The sequence below is a fragment of the Lampetra fluviatilis genome, chromosome 48, assembly GCF_964198595.1.
Source record: "Lampetra fluviatilis chromosome 48, kcLamFluv1.1, whole genome shotgun sequence".
NCBI lineage: Eukaryota > Metazoa > Chordata > Hyperoartia > Petromyzontiformes > Petromyzontidae > Lampetra > Lampetra fluviatilis.
The window spans coordinates 5,714,653-5,729,170 of NC_136322.1; the positions used below are offsets into that span (position 1 = coordinate 5,714,653).

Below are 14,518 nucleotides of genomic sequence, written 5' to 3' on the forward strand. Positions count from 1 at the left end.
CTTGTCCTCTCATAAGGAGCAAATTTTACCTGGTCCCCCTTTCTAACTCATGTTTCTCACCAGGACATGATTGCCTTGCTGTAGCTCTGCCTAATGGATTTTCTCGTCATACTGGCCCTTCCCTTTAGTGAGTTTTTTTGTTGCAAAGTTGTATGCTATTCTGTAAGCTTCCACCATCCGCTCTCTCCACTTTTCCACATATTGCTTTTAGGATCCTCCCTCTCCCTGGTGTTCGAAACCAAAAATAAGATCCACTGGTAGTTTTGGAGACCTCCCAAACAGGAGATAAAAAGGTTAGAATTATGTTGCTTCACTACGAGTACAGTTATAAGCATGCACTACCTTGGCCAGGAAGTTCTTCCAATCTGTCTTCTGCTCGTCAGAGTCCATTAATTCGATAGCTTCAAACAAAAAGTTTCGTGCAGATTCTCTTGGCTCCTGAGAGATGTTAATCAAATAATGCTTTGTTCTCTACAGTGTCCCTTCAAAATGGTTTTTAACTTGTAAATAGTCAAATCTTGTTTTATTTCTAGCATGTCCCTCAAATTCAGACCAGGACTGATTGCTCTGATAACAACCTCAATGATGTCAGACTCAGCATGGCCCTTACGGATTCCTGCGTCGATCTGGTGCATCAGATTGGTGTAAGATAACTTGTTTTTCTGCTCTCCACCAATCTGCCTACAGATCCTGAATTATCTCTGTATTGTGACTTCTGACACATTTCCTGGTCTGGCCATTCGTACGAGTTCCAATGCTGCTCTGGTTTTGTTCAACCTTCACTTGAGGTTTTCTTTTCCTCAAGGGTTTTTCTGGAATCTTCTTGTGACTCTTGTATTTCACCATCCATATCTTCAGATTGTTTTGATTGTGGAAGTGTTTCACCTGTTCCCTTGCTGTCTTTGTCTTTATCCTCTATTGTCTCAATGAAAGACAGCAGGTTTTGAACACAAGCACAGGCTTCAAAATCTTCTTCTTGGCCTTCAACTTCATCGAGTACTATTTCTGCCATACGAATTAAAGCATGTCTGCTATTATCTTCAACAGTCTTATAATCATGGAAACACCTCAAACATCTACATGTTTCCGTGAGCTGGGCTCTCTGCAGCTGATCCAAGGCAGCATTGACCTTATTCTTCAGCTGTTCCAGTGCCATGATGTGAAGGCCGTTCAAATCCTTGCACGAGTGTATTTACACATGGTGCCCGTACAATTGCTTGGTCGATCTCGTTGGAAGAGTTGATCCCTGTCAGTGAACTCTGGGAAACTATCCTGCCAGGCTCTCCAAAATATGTTGTACACTCGAAATGAAGGACGTGGGCAGGTGTTCCAAATCGAGGGCAAAATTGTGATAATCTGTAAAATGCAACAGCACGTGTGTTACACACAGAAGTATCCAACTGTTGTATATGTCGGGTTAAAATTTTTAAATGAATATTGAAAAAATGCGTAATTATCGTAAAGCACGCTATTTTGTTGCAAATATGCGAATACATTATGCTATTAATGGAGATTATCATATTATTTTATGGGAATGTATGCGCTTATGCTAATATGTACGGTTATGATAATTAGGCTTAGCTTCGTTGTCTAGGGTCGTACTATCAATCGGGACAATACAATGAGTTGCTTTTACATTTACTGATTATGTCTTAGTGTGATTATGTCAGGTCTCCAAATTCCAATGTCAACGCAGGATACAGTTCTTATAATTAAGATTATTACGCATTAACTCAGGAAAGAAGCACTCAGACTCTTCTAAACAAAAACGTTACACTCTAATATGCGAACTCTCATGCTTGGAATTATCCACAGTATCACAGGGGAAATTTCCCTCATTTATCCGTACATTTAACCATCAATGATTACGTTGTTAAACTGGGCAACCGAACAATTGATTAATTCCACCGAGTAACGCGAGCATATACGGTGATAGGGAAAGTCCTTAAAACATGCATACGACGATATTCATACGAAAGGCAATAAAAAGCAAATTATTATATCCCGGAGGCAAAAGTATACGTCAATAGATGCATTGGCAAGATAATATAATTAACTAAATGTCTTGGAACAATGGTGTGCGGCGGTGTGTGTGCCCGCTTACGCGAGATGCCTATCTTTTGGCTAAGCTTAAATTAATTCGTGAGCAAGAGTCTGTGATCAAAAGAAAGGTTTTAACACAATATTCTCCCTGTGAGCGTGTAGATTCGTAACACGTTTTCAAAAGTTTAGTTTGCATCGATGAATCTATTGGTAATTTTACGCGATTAAAAAAGATATAATAATAATAATATAACGACTAATGTACGTATAAACGACTGTATTATTATCACTCAATGAGCACCAATGTCTTCACGATCAGCTAATGGTTCATGCACTCTTATAATTAGTCTTCTTATGATTGGCTCGGGTTGGTTTGATGTGTGTGTGTGTTGGTTTGTCCCTTGATAAATATTTGTATTAAGCAGACGCCGGGCGCTGCGTTGCGAGCTTGTGAGGGTGGGGGAGGGGCATACGAACAGCTGCTTGCTCTTTCTCGCTCTCTCGCCCGGGTGGGTTTGCCGTTACTTCCGGCTCTCTCCGCAGCTGGATGACGAGTCGGCACGACGCTCGCCGTCGGCGGTGCGCGATGATTCCGTCGTCAGCGCGCACAGTTCGTCCGCTGGGCCGCCGTTCCTCACTCTTGCTCATTCTCTTTGAGGCAGCAGCAATGTTGCTCTCCACTGCTGGATGCCTTGGTTCCCAGCTGGTGCAGGTCGGTGTATGTGGTCGAACACACGCCGCTCTCGCTGGCGCTGACACTCTTGCTCACGAGCGGCAGGTCGGGCTCTTTCCACTGCTCCGTGCTCTCTCTTTGATCGTGCAGCTGCCAGCTTCACACGGACACCCGCCCTTACTTCAGGGCTGCGCTGGCTCAGGCTCTTTCCACTGCTCCGTTCTCTCTGGCGATGCACGATGGCTCTCGTCGCTCGTCCGCTGGTTACCGGTGCCGACACTCTTGTTTGGTGACGCTGGTGGTGCGCTCTCTCTCTTACTCCGTGCTATCTGGCGATGTACGATTGCGCTTTCAGCGTGTCCTTTGTTGCTGGTCCTGTGCGATGCTCGCTTGGTCGATGCTTGGCGCTTTCCGCCCTTCCTCCTGGTTGATTGCTCATTAGCGCAACTTCAGCTGCAGCTGCTGGAATTCACTCTCAAAACTTGTAATTGTATTCGCACACCTCTTCGCCGACTGGGAAAGCTTAGTGTAATCCAACTTATCACAATCTTTGACTTTGCGAGCGACTCAACACATCAGGATAATTGTAGAATAAAACTTTCAGCGATACTCTGTTGGCTCATGCCGAACTCAGCTCTTAACAACACATGTCCCTTCACTCGGCGAGGCGACACCCATGGTTGGTCTCGAGGCCATGCCCCGGAGCCTGCCCCTTGCGATCCTCCCTCGCAAGCCTCCGTCGCGAGAATACTGAGACTGCACGATCTGTGTTCGGGCTTAAACAAAAAAACGTGAAATTCCCTCCCCTCTTCGCGCGTCTTCTCGCAAAGGACCCGAATTTCCTTTGATGTCGCTTTGCTGTTGGGGAGGGGAAGTGGTATGTGTGTCCGTGTGTGTGTGTGTTTGTTCTACTTTATTGGGGGTGATAATTTGCTTCCTCGAGCCATCCCGCCAACAAAGGAAGTTTGTATTTCGATTTAAAGCTTTCGTGACAGCAGGGATTCATCTTCTTGGTTCTTTCGGTAAAGTCACGTAGAAGGGAAGTAATAAAATAATAAAAAATAAAACATAATAAAACAATTCTCACGACGTTTCGGCCACAACGCAAGCAGCCATCCTCAGGCGAAGAATGAAACACCCCAAGCTTGGAGCGTATATTTAAGCTGGGTTAGAGGGGGGGGAGGTGGGAAGAAGAGCGCCTAAACAAAATAATTTGCATATCAAGAGGAATTCAGCATATGGAAAATGCGTAGGAGGTGGGCGGGGAGGGTTCCAAATCAATACTATGCCCGTGCATTATGCAGGATTAGCAGCATCAAAGGGGGGGGGGGGAAGGGGGGGAGCATTAACAAAGGAAAGGAATGTTAATAGTATGTAGCTGTAGTTACTAAACAACCACGTAAAAAACTACAGTATAAACTGCATGACAAACTAAAGTATAAACTACATAGCATCATCAGTAAACTTACTATACTCTACAATAAGCTGAGTTACTAACAGTAAGTAATACATGAAAAAATTCTACGTTGTAAAAAATTATATAATATGCTTCCATCTAAACTTTATTCTCTTACATCACACGCGTCTATACCGTACTATATACTTCCATAGGCAAAACCAACATTAAATTACATACTGTATTGCTATAAACCACCCTATACCTTATACATTTTTAATATAACACTATGTATTATTCTACCCACCCTAATGTGTATCAAAATGGTTTATTACGTCCTTCCAGTGATTGCTAAGCCAGAATCCATCTTCTCGGTTAAAATTGTCTCTGTGTTTGTAAATGTGGATCGCCTCATGTACGAATCTCTCATGATAGCCAGATGGCTTGCAGAGAACCTCTGTCTTGGAGAAGTCAATGTCATGTGAGCCCACTGAGTTGTAACAGTGATCTGCCACGGCTGAGGTGTTTGTCCTACAGTGTTTCAGGTCAGCTTTATGTTCACGGATGCGGTCCGAGACATGTCGTTTGGTTTCCCCAATGTAACTGCTACCACAGAGGCAACTTAGTTTGTAGACACCAGGGTACTGTATGTCTGGAACCACATCTTTTACAGACGGTACCAGATCACGGATTTTATGTACTGTGTTGAATCGGACCTGGATCTTGTGTTTAATCAGGATTTTGGAGATCTTTTTTGTGACCCCAGCAATGTAGGGTAAGGTGATGGTCTTGAAAGGCTCCTCAACAGGATCCTTCTTGGTGGTTGGAGTGATGGCTTTGCGGATTGTGTAGTCGGAGTAACCATTAGCCTTAAGAGCTTGGCGTACGTGTTTGAGTTCACTGGAAATGTGTTCATGGTCGGAGATGCATTGGGCTCTATGATATAGAGTCTTGATGAGGGAATTCTTCTGGGATGGATGGTGGTGGGAATCCGGTTTTAGATAAGCATCCGTGTGGGTGGCTTTCCTGTAGACAGAGTGGCTCATTGAACCATCAGGTCTCCTTTTGATTAGGACATCCAAAAAGGGTAGCTTGCCATCATTTTCGACTTCCATGGTGAATCTGATGGCTGGGTGTATGGAATTGATATGGTCGAGAAATTGGTCTAGAGCAGGCCGGCCATGTGGCCAGATGACAAAAGTGTCGTCTACGTACCTCTTCCATAAGGTCGGGCGTAGAGTGGCAGTCTGGATGGCGTCCGTCTCAAATTTCTCCATGAAGATGTTGGCTACAACCGGAGATAAGGGGGAGCCCATTGGGGTGCCCTCAATTTGCTTGTAGAAGGTTCCATTCCAGGTGAAGTATGTATTGGTTAAGCTGACCTGGTATCAACAATCAAGGGGATTGCCCTGTCCCCAGACGACCTGCTTGTCAGTTTTGATGTGGTTTCCTTGTTCACCAAGGTGCCTGTGCCTGACACCATCGCAATCATTGAAGACTTGGTTCATCAAGGACTGAATGCTGGGGTACCCCCCCTGGTGAGACACTGCTTAACCAATACATACTTCACCTGGAATGGAACCTTCTACAAGCAAATTGAGGGCACCCCAATGGGCTCCCCCTTATCTCCGGTTGTAGCCAACATCTTCATGGAGAAATTTGAGACGGACGCCATCCAGACTGCCACTCTACGCCCGACCTTATGGAAGAGGTACGTAGACGACACTTTTGTCATCTGGCCACATGGCCGGCCTGCTCTAGACCAATTTCTCGACCATATCAATTCCATACACCCAGCCATCAGATTCACCATGGAAGTCGAAAATGATGGCAAGCTACCCTTTTTGGATGTCCTAATCAAAAGGAGACCTGATGGTTCAATGAGCCACTCTGTCTACAGGAAAGCCACCCACACGGATGCTTATCTAAAACCGGATTCCCACCACCATCCATCCCAGAAGAATTCCCTCATCAAGACTCTATATCATAGAGCCCAATGCATCTCCGACCATGAACACATTTCCAGTGAACTCAAACACGTACGCCAAGCTCTTAAGGCTAATGGTTACTCCGACTACACAATCCGCAAAGCCATCACTCCAACCACCAAGAAGGATCCTGTTGAGGAGCCTTTCAAGACCATCACCTTACCCTACATTGCTGGGGTCACAAAAAAGATCTCCAAAATCCTGATTAAACACAAGATCCAGGTCCGATTCAACACAGTACATAAAATCCGTGATCTGGTACCGTCTGTAAAAGATGTGGTTCCAGACATACAGTACCCTGGTGTCTACAAACTAAGTTGCCTCTGTGGTAGCAGTTACATTGGGGAAACCAAACGACATGTCTCGGACCGCATCCGTGAACATAAAGCTGACCTGAAACACTGTAGGACAAACACCTCAGCCGTGGCAGATCACTGTTACAACTCAGTGGGCTCACATGACATTGACTTCTCCAAGACAGAGGTTCTCTGCAAGCCATCTGGCTATCATGAGAGATTCGTACATGAGGCGATCCACATTTACAAACACAGAGACAATTTTAACCGAGAAGATGGATTCTGGCTTAGCAATCACTGGAAGGACGTAATAAACCATTTTGATACACATTAGGGTGGGTAGAATAATACATAGTGTTATATTAAAAATGTATAAGGTATAGGGTGGTTTATAGCAATACAGTATGTAATTTAATGTTGGTTTTGCCTATGGAAGTATATAGTACGGTATAGACGCGTGTGATGTAAGAGAATAAAGTTTAGATGGAAGCATATTATATAATTTTTTACAACGTAGAATTTTTTCATGTATTACTTACTGTTAGTAACTCAGCTTATTGTAGAGTATAGTAAGTTTACTGATGATGCTATGTAGTTTATACTTTAGTTTGTCATGCAGTTTATACTGTAGTTTTTTACGTGGTTGTTTAGTAACTACAGCTACATACTATTAACATTCCTTTCCTTTGTTAATGCTCCCCCCCTTCCCCCCCCCCCTTTGATGCTGCTAATCCTGCATAATGCACGGGCATAGTATTGATTTGGAACCCCCCCCGCCCACCTCCTACGCATTTTCCATATGCTGAATTCCTCTTGATATGCAAATTATTTTGTTTAGGCGCTCTTCTTCCCACCTCCCCCCCCTCTAACCCAGCTTAAATATACGCTCCAAGCTTGGGGTGTTTCATTCTTCGCCTGAGGATGGCTGCTTGCGTTGTGGCCGAAACGTCGTGAGAATTGTTTTATTATGTTTTATTTTTATTATTTTATTACTTCCCTTCTACGTGACTTTACCGAAAGAACCAAGAAAAAAGGAAGTTTGCTCGAGATGGCCCCCGGTGCGCCCCCTCAGCGCCCCCACCTTCCATCGCGGTGTTTTTTTCTTTTCTTTTATGGTTTTTTTTAAACGATCAAACGGGAAAGATGCTCAGTATTTTTTCCGTACATTTTTTTTACTTCTATTTTTTTTGCTTATGTGCTCCGATTTTTAATCAAATATATAACGAGGTTTTCCCGTGTAACATTAGTCCCATTGTGTGTTACGTGTTCATAGACACCAACAAGAAACACAAATATGGAACGCTTCACGAATTTGCGTGTCATCCTTGCGCAGGGGCCATGCTAATCTTCTCTGTATCGTTTCAATTTTAATATATGTGTAATAAAGGACTCGATCACTGGGTCTGTCTCCGTTGTCCTTTATTTGGGTTCTTTACACTTGTCCCACACGGCCCTCGCTCAGAGCCTCCCCGCTTGGCAGCTCCACAGCTGCCTTCGCTCCCGTAGCCTTCCGCGCTCCTGCAGCTCCGCTGCAGGTCCCTGGTGCAGCCCTCCGGCTGCTCTCACTGCAGCTCCACCGCTGCTCCCTGTTCCTCCGTGCACGGTCACCCCTGGCCGACGGTGCCCTCCTTCCCCCCTCCTTCCCCCCTTTTGGGATTCAGTCACCACCCTGCAGGACTTTTGTTATGACAACTCCACTTGGCATGTGGAGGCTCCCCCAACTTTTGTCCCGGATCTTTTATTCTCCCCTCACCATATAATAATAACCGACGCTACCTCTTGTAGTCCGCATGTGTGTGGGCTAATGAACCCTATCGACTCCGCATCTATTGACCCCCCCTGTTCCTCCGTGCTCGGTCACCCCTGGCCGACGGTGCCGAGTGTTACTGTGTGTGTGGCGATCTCGCCACTCTCCAACCTCCGCCCTGCGTGGCCTCACTGTGTCTCTGTCCCCAACACTCTCCCGTCTCTTCCGGTATCTCTCCCTTAAGACCTCACCCCTCTCTCCCACGTGACCTAACTCCTCCCCCCCGTGACATCATATCCGCAAGGCCGTTTACGCCCGCATTACACCACCCTCCCCCGTAGAGAAAATCCAGCCGACCTCTGCTGAACAATGACGACAACGAGTAATGCGAGCGAACACAACCATCACACATGCAAGGACAACGAAGCATACAATAAATATAACAAGAAGAACAAGAACACAACAGTAAAATTCAACGAAATGTAAGAGACTTTGACCGCGTGCGGGTCGCCGGTCTGTCCCAGATGGGCGGCGGCCCTCCTGCAGACCGGGAACGTGACGGGGTTTTAGGAGCGACAGGATGAAGTCCTCCTGTCGCTATTGGAGGCCCGTCAACGTCCCGGTCCCGTGTCCCTGAAGGCCCAGCATCGGGGGTGTCTAGCAATCGTGTCTGCGGCGGGGTCGGAAGGGCGGCGGGGCTCGGAGTCCCCGCAGCCGTGGTAGGCACACCCCGAGCAGAGTCCCCTGCCTCCTGTAGTGTCACGGCCGGCTTGTCTGTAAAAGGCACGACAGGCGCTCTTGCAAGGTCAACAGGCACAGGCAAGGGTGAGTCGGCAGCCACAGACCCCGGCAAGGCAACATCAGGAGATGACGCATCAGGTCGAGGGGCCACATATGGTTTCAAGCGAGACGTGTGAACGAACCAACGCCGAGATCCAAACCGAACACGCGCAGACTGTGGGTTGGGAACCTCGATGAGGCGAACCGGCCCTTGCCATGGTTTATGTAATTTAGGAGAGGTACCTGGCCGCACCTGCGGGCAATGAAGCCAGGCCATGTCCCCCACCTTCCAGGGGCACTCCCCCTTAGAGCGTCGAGCACACCGCTCGTTCCGGGCCTGGGCTTTGGCCGTAGCCATGCGGGCCCCTTCCCGCGCCTCTGTAACACGGCAAACGGTGTCTTGGATGTAATCAGGAAGAGGCTTAGCGGGTCCCCTCACTCCAGGTCTCAACTGCACATCCATCGGCGGCACGTTTTCGCGACCGTACATAAGGAAAAACGGCGAATATCCTGTAGCCGCATGCGGCGTCATCCGGTATGCCGAAAGTACCCCAGGGATATGCAAATCCCAATCTGATTGTTTTTCACTCACCGTGTGACACAACATGGCGGACAAAGTCCGATTCAGCCATTGGACCATACCATCCGTTTGTGGTTGGTAAGGAGATGTCCGTATCTTTTTAGTTCCAAGAGCCGCACACACTTCCCCCAACAATTTAGAATAAAAATTCCGGCCTTGGTCTGTGAGGAGCCTCTCCGGCGCCCCCTTGTCCATAACGTACCCAAATAGAAAGGCGTCTGTGATAGACGCCGCTGACTGGTCAGGCAACGGCCAGGCCATCGGCCAGCGGGAGAGGTACTCCACCCCAACCAGCAAGTATTTATTACCTTTAGTGGATGGCGGGAAGGGTCCCAAAATGTCCAACGCCACCAATTCGTTAACTCGAGACACCTGAATAGACTGTATCGGCGGCACATATGGTTGTTTAGGTGGTTTTCGCCGGGCACAATCGGGACACGCGCGAAAGTGACCGACGACATCCGTTGTCATGCCGTGCCAAAAGTAGTCTCGCTGCAACGTCAATAGGGTCTTCTGCACCCCCAGATGTAAAAGCGTGTCGCAATGCAGAGTCCTAATCAATTCGTACCGCTAGGATGCCGGTACAACCAGACGCCAGCGTTCCTGTAACCCTTCCCTCCACATCAGCAGACCATCGCGGAGAGCGGTTTCCGGCATACCCCCCGTACCCAGTCCCCCACTCTTCTTCGCAGGCCGATTCCGTAACGTGACCAATGAATCATCCAACATTTGTTCCCAAATCCACACAGCCCTTGGAAGATTCAAAATCCCATCAGCCAGTCCTGGCTCCTTTGGAGCTTGAGGCACCTCGACCGCCAACGCAACAGGCTGAGGGGGATGCTGAATTGGCGCACATCTATGCGTCCCAGACGCGCACGCGCAAGGCAATCGCTGCGGCAACTTAGAAAGCGCGTCCGCATTCGAGTGACACACCCCCTTCCGATGGTGAATTTGGAAGAAAAATTCTTGCAGTGTGTCCAACCACCGCGCCAATTGGCCGGATGGTTGGTCCATCTTGAGAGCATACTGCAAGGCCGCATGATCCGTGCGTACAATAAACGAACGACCGTATAGATACGGTCGAAATTGGCGGAGAAAGAAAACAATTGCCAAAAGTTCCCTGCGTGTGACGCAGTAGCGGGTTTCTGCGGGAGACAAAACCCGGCTACCGTACGCCACCACGCGCTCCACACCACCTTTGGACTGAGACAACACGGCCCCAATGCCCGTGTCACTCGCGTCCGTATCCAGAATGAAGGGGTGATCGAAATCAGGATAATCCAACGTCGGCGCCGTAGCCAATCGATCGCGCAGGTCCTGAAACGCCGCCTCTTCTGGCGGTCCCCAAGCAAATTTTCGTGCTTTACCCGTAAGGAGATGCAAGGGCCTCGCGATCGTTGCAAAATTCGGATAATATGAGGCAAACAACAAAAACCGATGTACATCCCCCACCGTGGCCGGGGTTCGCCAGTCACGGACGCACGCTGTTTTGTCCGGATCCGTGGCCACCCCGTCCGCACTAACGATATGCCCCAAATAGCGCACGGACCGTTGCAGTAGGTGGCATTTCTTAGGCTTAAGTTTCAAATTAGCGGAACGCATCCTGGCGAACACAGCCTCCAACCGCAATAAATGCTCGTCAAATGTGCGGCTGAAGACGATAATATCGTCTAAATATATCAGACATGTCTCCCACTGCAACCCCGTTAACACCAGCTCCATTAACCTTTGAAATGTGGCAGGGGCAGCATTCAACCCCATCGGCAGACAATTACATTGGAATAACCCCTGCGGCGTACGGAAAGCAGTCTTCTCCCGCGAGGGCTCGTCAAGGGGAAGCTGCCAGAATCCCGAAGAGAGATCTAGCGTTGAAAAGAACTTCGCCCCCGACAAGGCATCGAGGGAGTCATCCATACGCGGCAGGGGGTACGCATCTGCCACAGACACTTTATTTAATTTCCGAAAATCCACACAAAATCGCAATTTGCCGTCCTTTTTAACCAAAACAACAGGCGCGCCCCATGGGCTGTTAGATGGAGATATTATGTCTGCAGCCAACATGTCATCCACTGCCCCTCGAACCTGATCTCGCTCCGCCGGACTCATCCGATGCGAGTTCAACTGAATAGGGGCAGCGTCCCCTGTGTCAATATGATGGTAAAGCAACGAGGTGCGTCCCAAGTCCAAATCGTCGGAGCTAAACACGTCAGAATAACTCAACAATAATTTACGAAGCGCGCAATGTTGTTCCCCGGAAAGGGAAGCATTCTCCCCACACAATTCGGCGATCCAGCGATTATCTGAGGCCCCAGGCCCTGAAACACCACCAACCATGACCTGGCTGCTCAAATAATCCTGTGCCGTAAACGCCGTAGTGGCAAGTGCCACAACCGTACCAGCCGGCACACACACATTTTCGGTACTTGCATTAAGCACCTGTAGAAACGGCTGCTGGTCCGACCGGACAATAGTTTGCGCCCCGACGAGCGCCGATCCGCCCGTTATGGTGGCGGACGGCGACAACAAAACCCCAATTGCACCTTGACGCCCAGGCACAGGCTTCCGATATCGCAAGGGGATAAGCATCTGTGAGCCAGGTGGAATATCAACAGATACCTCGGACAGCGCCTGCACCTGGGCAACCGGAGCAGGTCGCCCCCAGGGCGACGGTAGAAATGAAATTTTTCGCCCACCCGGTAATTCAATGCAGTTTTCATTAATTCTGATTAGAATGGGCATCTTGGCCAGAAAATCAGTTCCCAACAAACAAGGAACTGCAAGGGACCTCGAAATTAACAGAATTCCCGAGGCCAACACTCCCCCGATAGATATTTGAGCGTCCACCTGGCCCACAATGCCCATGCTACCCCCGTTCGCAGCGACACAGGAATCGTAAACCGGACGCACAGCCTCTGGTGGGATGCCCAACAGATGGAAAATTACATCCGATATAATGGTCGCGGACACTCTGGAATCCACTAAAATACGCACGTCCACCCCTTGTATAGAACCCGGTACAGTGGACGAACCAGTAGCGGCCGCAACGACCCGCCGTGCCAATTTACGCCACTGCGTTACCGAGCGACGTGGCCCAGTAGATGGCCTCCCCCCGTTATTAACAACACCCGGATCGCACAACAACGGTGATGAGTGAGGTGTCAAGCCTTGCCGGGTGTCTGGTGCGCACCGACTTGCCTGTCCTGGAGGATCCTTCCGTGGCACGTCCGCTGTCGAGGCCTCCTGCTGGGGCGGACCTGGGACACAGGCCCAGCAGTCCCTAGCGTAATGGCCCTTACGACCGCAGCGGAAGCAGTCAATGTCGTTGCGCCGCGCCGTAGGCCCCCAATCCCGACGCTCCCGTGTCGGCGGCGCAGAGCGCGGCCCCGGCCTGCTGCGGGCCGACCACTGAGCAGAGGCGGCTGTCAGCTCCTGCGGGCCCCCCCCCCGTCAGGAATGTACACTGCTCTCTTGGGATCCCAACCCACGGCACCTCCTTCGACGATGGGCCCCCCCGTCCATGCCGTGACTTGTTTCCAACGGCGCAGGTTGAACTGGGCATCCAGACATTTAGCGGCCGCCCGGGATGTCAGCTTTTCGTGGCCACACACCGGCATAGGAATCCCCAAATCCCGGGACAGCTCCAGCATTTTTCCCAAAATGAGAGGTTCGAGCAGGTCAGGCTCCGTCTCCGGGTATGCAGCCATGGCCAACTCCAATACAGCACCCCTGTATGCCACCGGCGACTCCTCGGGTGCTAGCTGGCGTTGAACAAACCGGCGATGAGCATCATCCGGTGGCTCATATGCATCTGCCATCTCGTCGAAAACTCCTCTCAACGTCTTCTTCTTCTCGGCTTTTATTGAGCGGAAGAATCTCACCGACTCGTCGTCGAGAAGAGTCGGCAGAACCTCCAATGCCTCAGGGTCAGTCCACCTTGCAGAGCGTACCGCCGCCAAAAATCTGCAGGCGAAAGCACTCCAATCGCCACCGATGGAGAATTCCTTAACAGTTGTGAGATGACGACTGCGACTCCTTGTAGCGCCGTTCTCAGCCGATGACTCATCACGCGGCATATTCAAAATGGCGTCGCATCACAACGTGTTCAAGATGGCGGCCTCCCGCCGCGGTGAGCGCAAGATGGCGGCTTCCCGCCATTCTTCTCCTGCAACGCCCAAGATGGTGTCTTCGTGCCGCGTGGCCGATGGCTCCGACAGCGCAGGCAAGGCGGCAGCCTGCAGACCACCATCGGCTCTCCCCACAGCCGTCCTCGGCGTGACGAGCTCGCACAATTGCGCCAGCACGATTTTCAGTGTCTACAGCTGCGCCGCCATCTGTTTCCATCTCAAGTCCGCATCCTCCGGCGCCGACGGGTCCACCGACGCGGCGACGTCTTGGACTCCCGGACCCGTACTCGCTCCCGCACGGATCTCCTCCTCCATCGCAGGCAGGTCCACCGCCTGAGGAAGGTCGTCGTCGTCGGATGATGTAGCAGATGATGGTGCAGGAATATTCTTTCTTCTGAGCTGTTTTGACATGCCGTTTCACTTCTGACACCATTGTAATAAAGGACTCGATTACTGGGTCTGTCTCCGTTGTCCTTTATTTGGGTTCTTTACACTTGTCCCACACGGCCCTCGCTCAGAGCCTCCCCGCTTGGCAGCTCCACAGCTGCCTTCGCTCCCGTAGCCTTCCGCGCTCCTGCAGCTCCGCTGCTGGTCCCTGGTGCAGCCCTACGGCTGCTCTCACTTCAGCTCCACCACTGCTCCCTGTTCCTCCGTGCTCGGTCACCGCTGGCCGACGGTGCCGAGTCTTACTGTGTGTGTGGCGATCTCGCCACTCTCCAACCTCCGCCCTGCGTGGCCTCACTGTGTCTCTGTCCCCAACACTCTCCCGTCTCTTCCGGTATCTCTCCCTTAAGACCTCACCCCTCTCTCCCACGTGACCTAACTCCTCCCACCCGTGACGTCATATCCGCAAGGCCGTTTACGCCCGCATTACATATGTACTGCCGGAGC

The 14,518-nt window shown here is 50.0% G+C and overlaps 1 protein-coding gene and 1 non-coding gene across 2 annotated transcripts in view; one reads left to right on the forward strand and one right to left on the reverse strand.

Annotated features, from left to right (window-relative positions):
• Positions 1–14,518, forward strand: part of LOC144948136 (receptor-type tyrosine-protein phosphatase beta-like) — a 113,929-nt gene that overhangs the window by 45,441 nt on the left and 53,970 nt on the right. The gene's annotated exons all lie outside the window — the stretch shown is intronic.
• LOC144948331 (U6 spliceosomal RNA) lies at positions 7,685–7,788 on the reverse strand. The gene has a single exon (XR_013640143.1). It is a non-coding gene; the product is annotated as a U6 spliceosomal RNA (small nuclear RNA).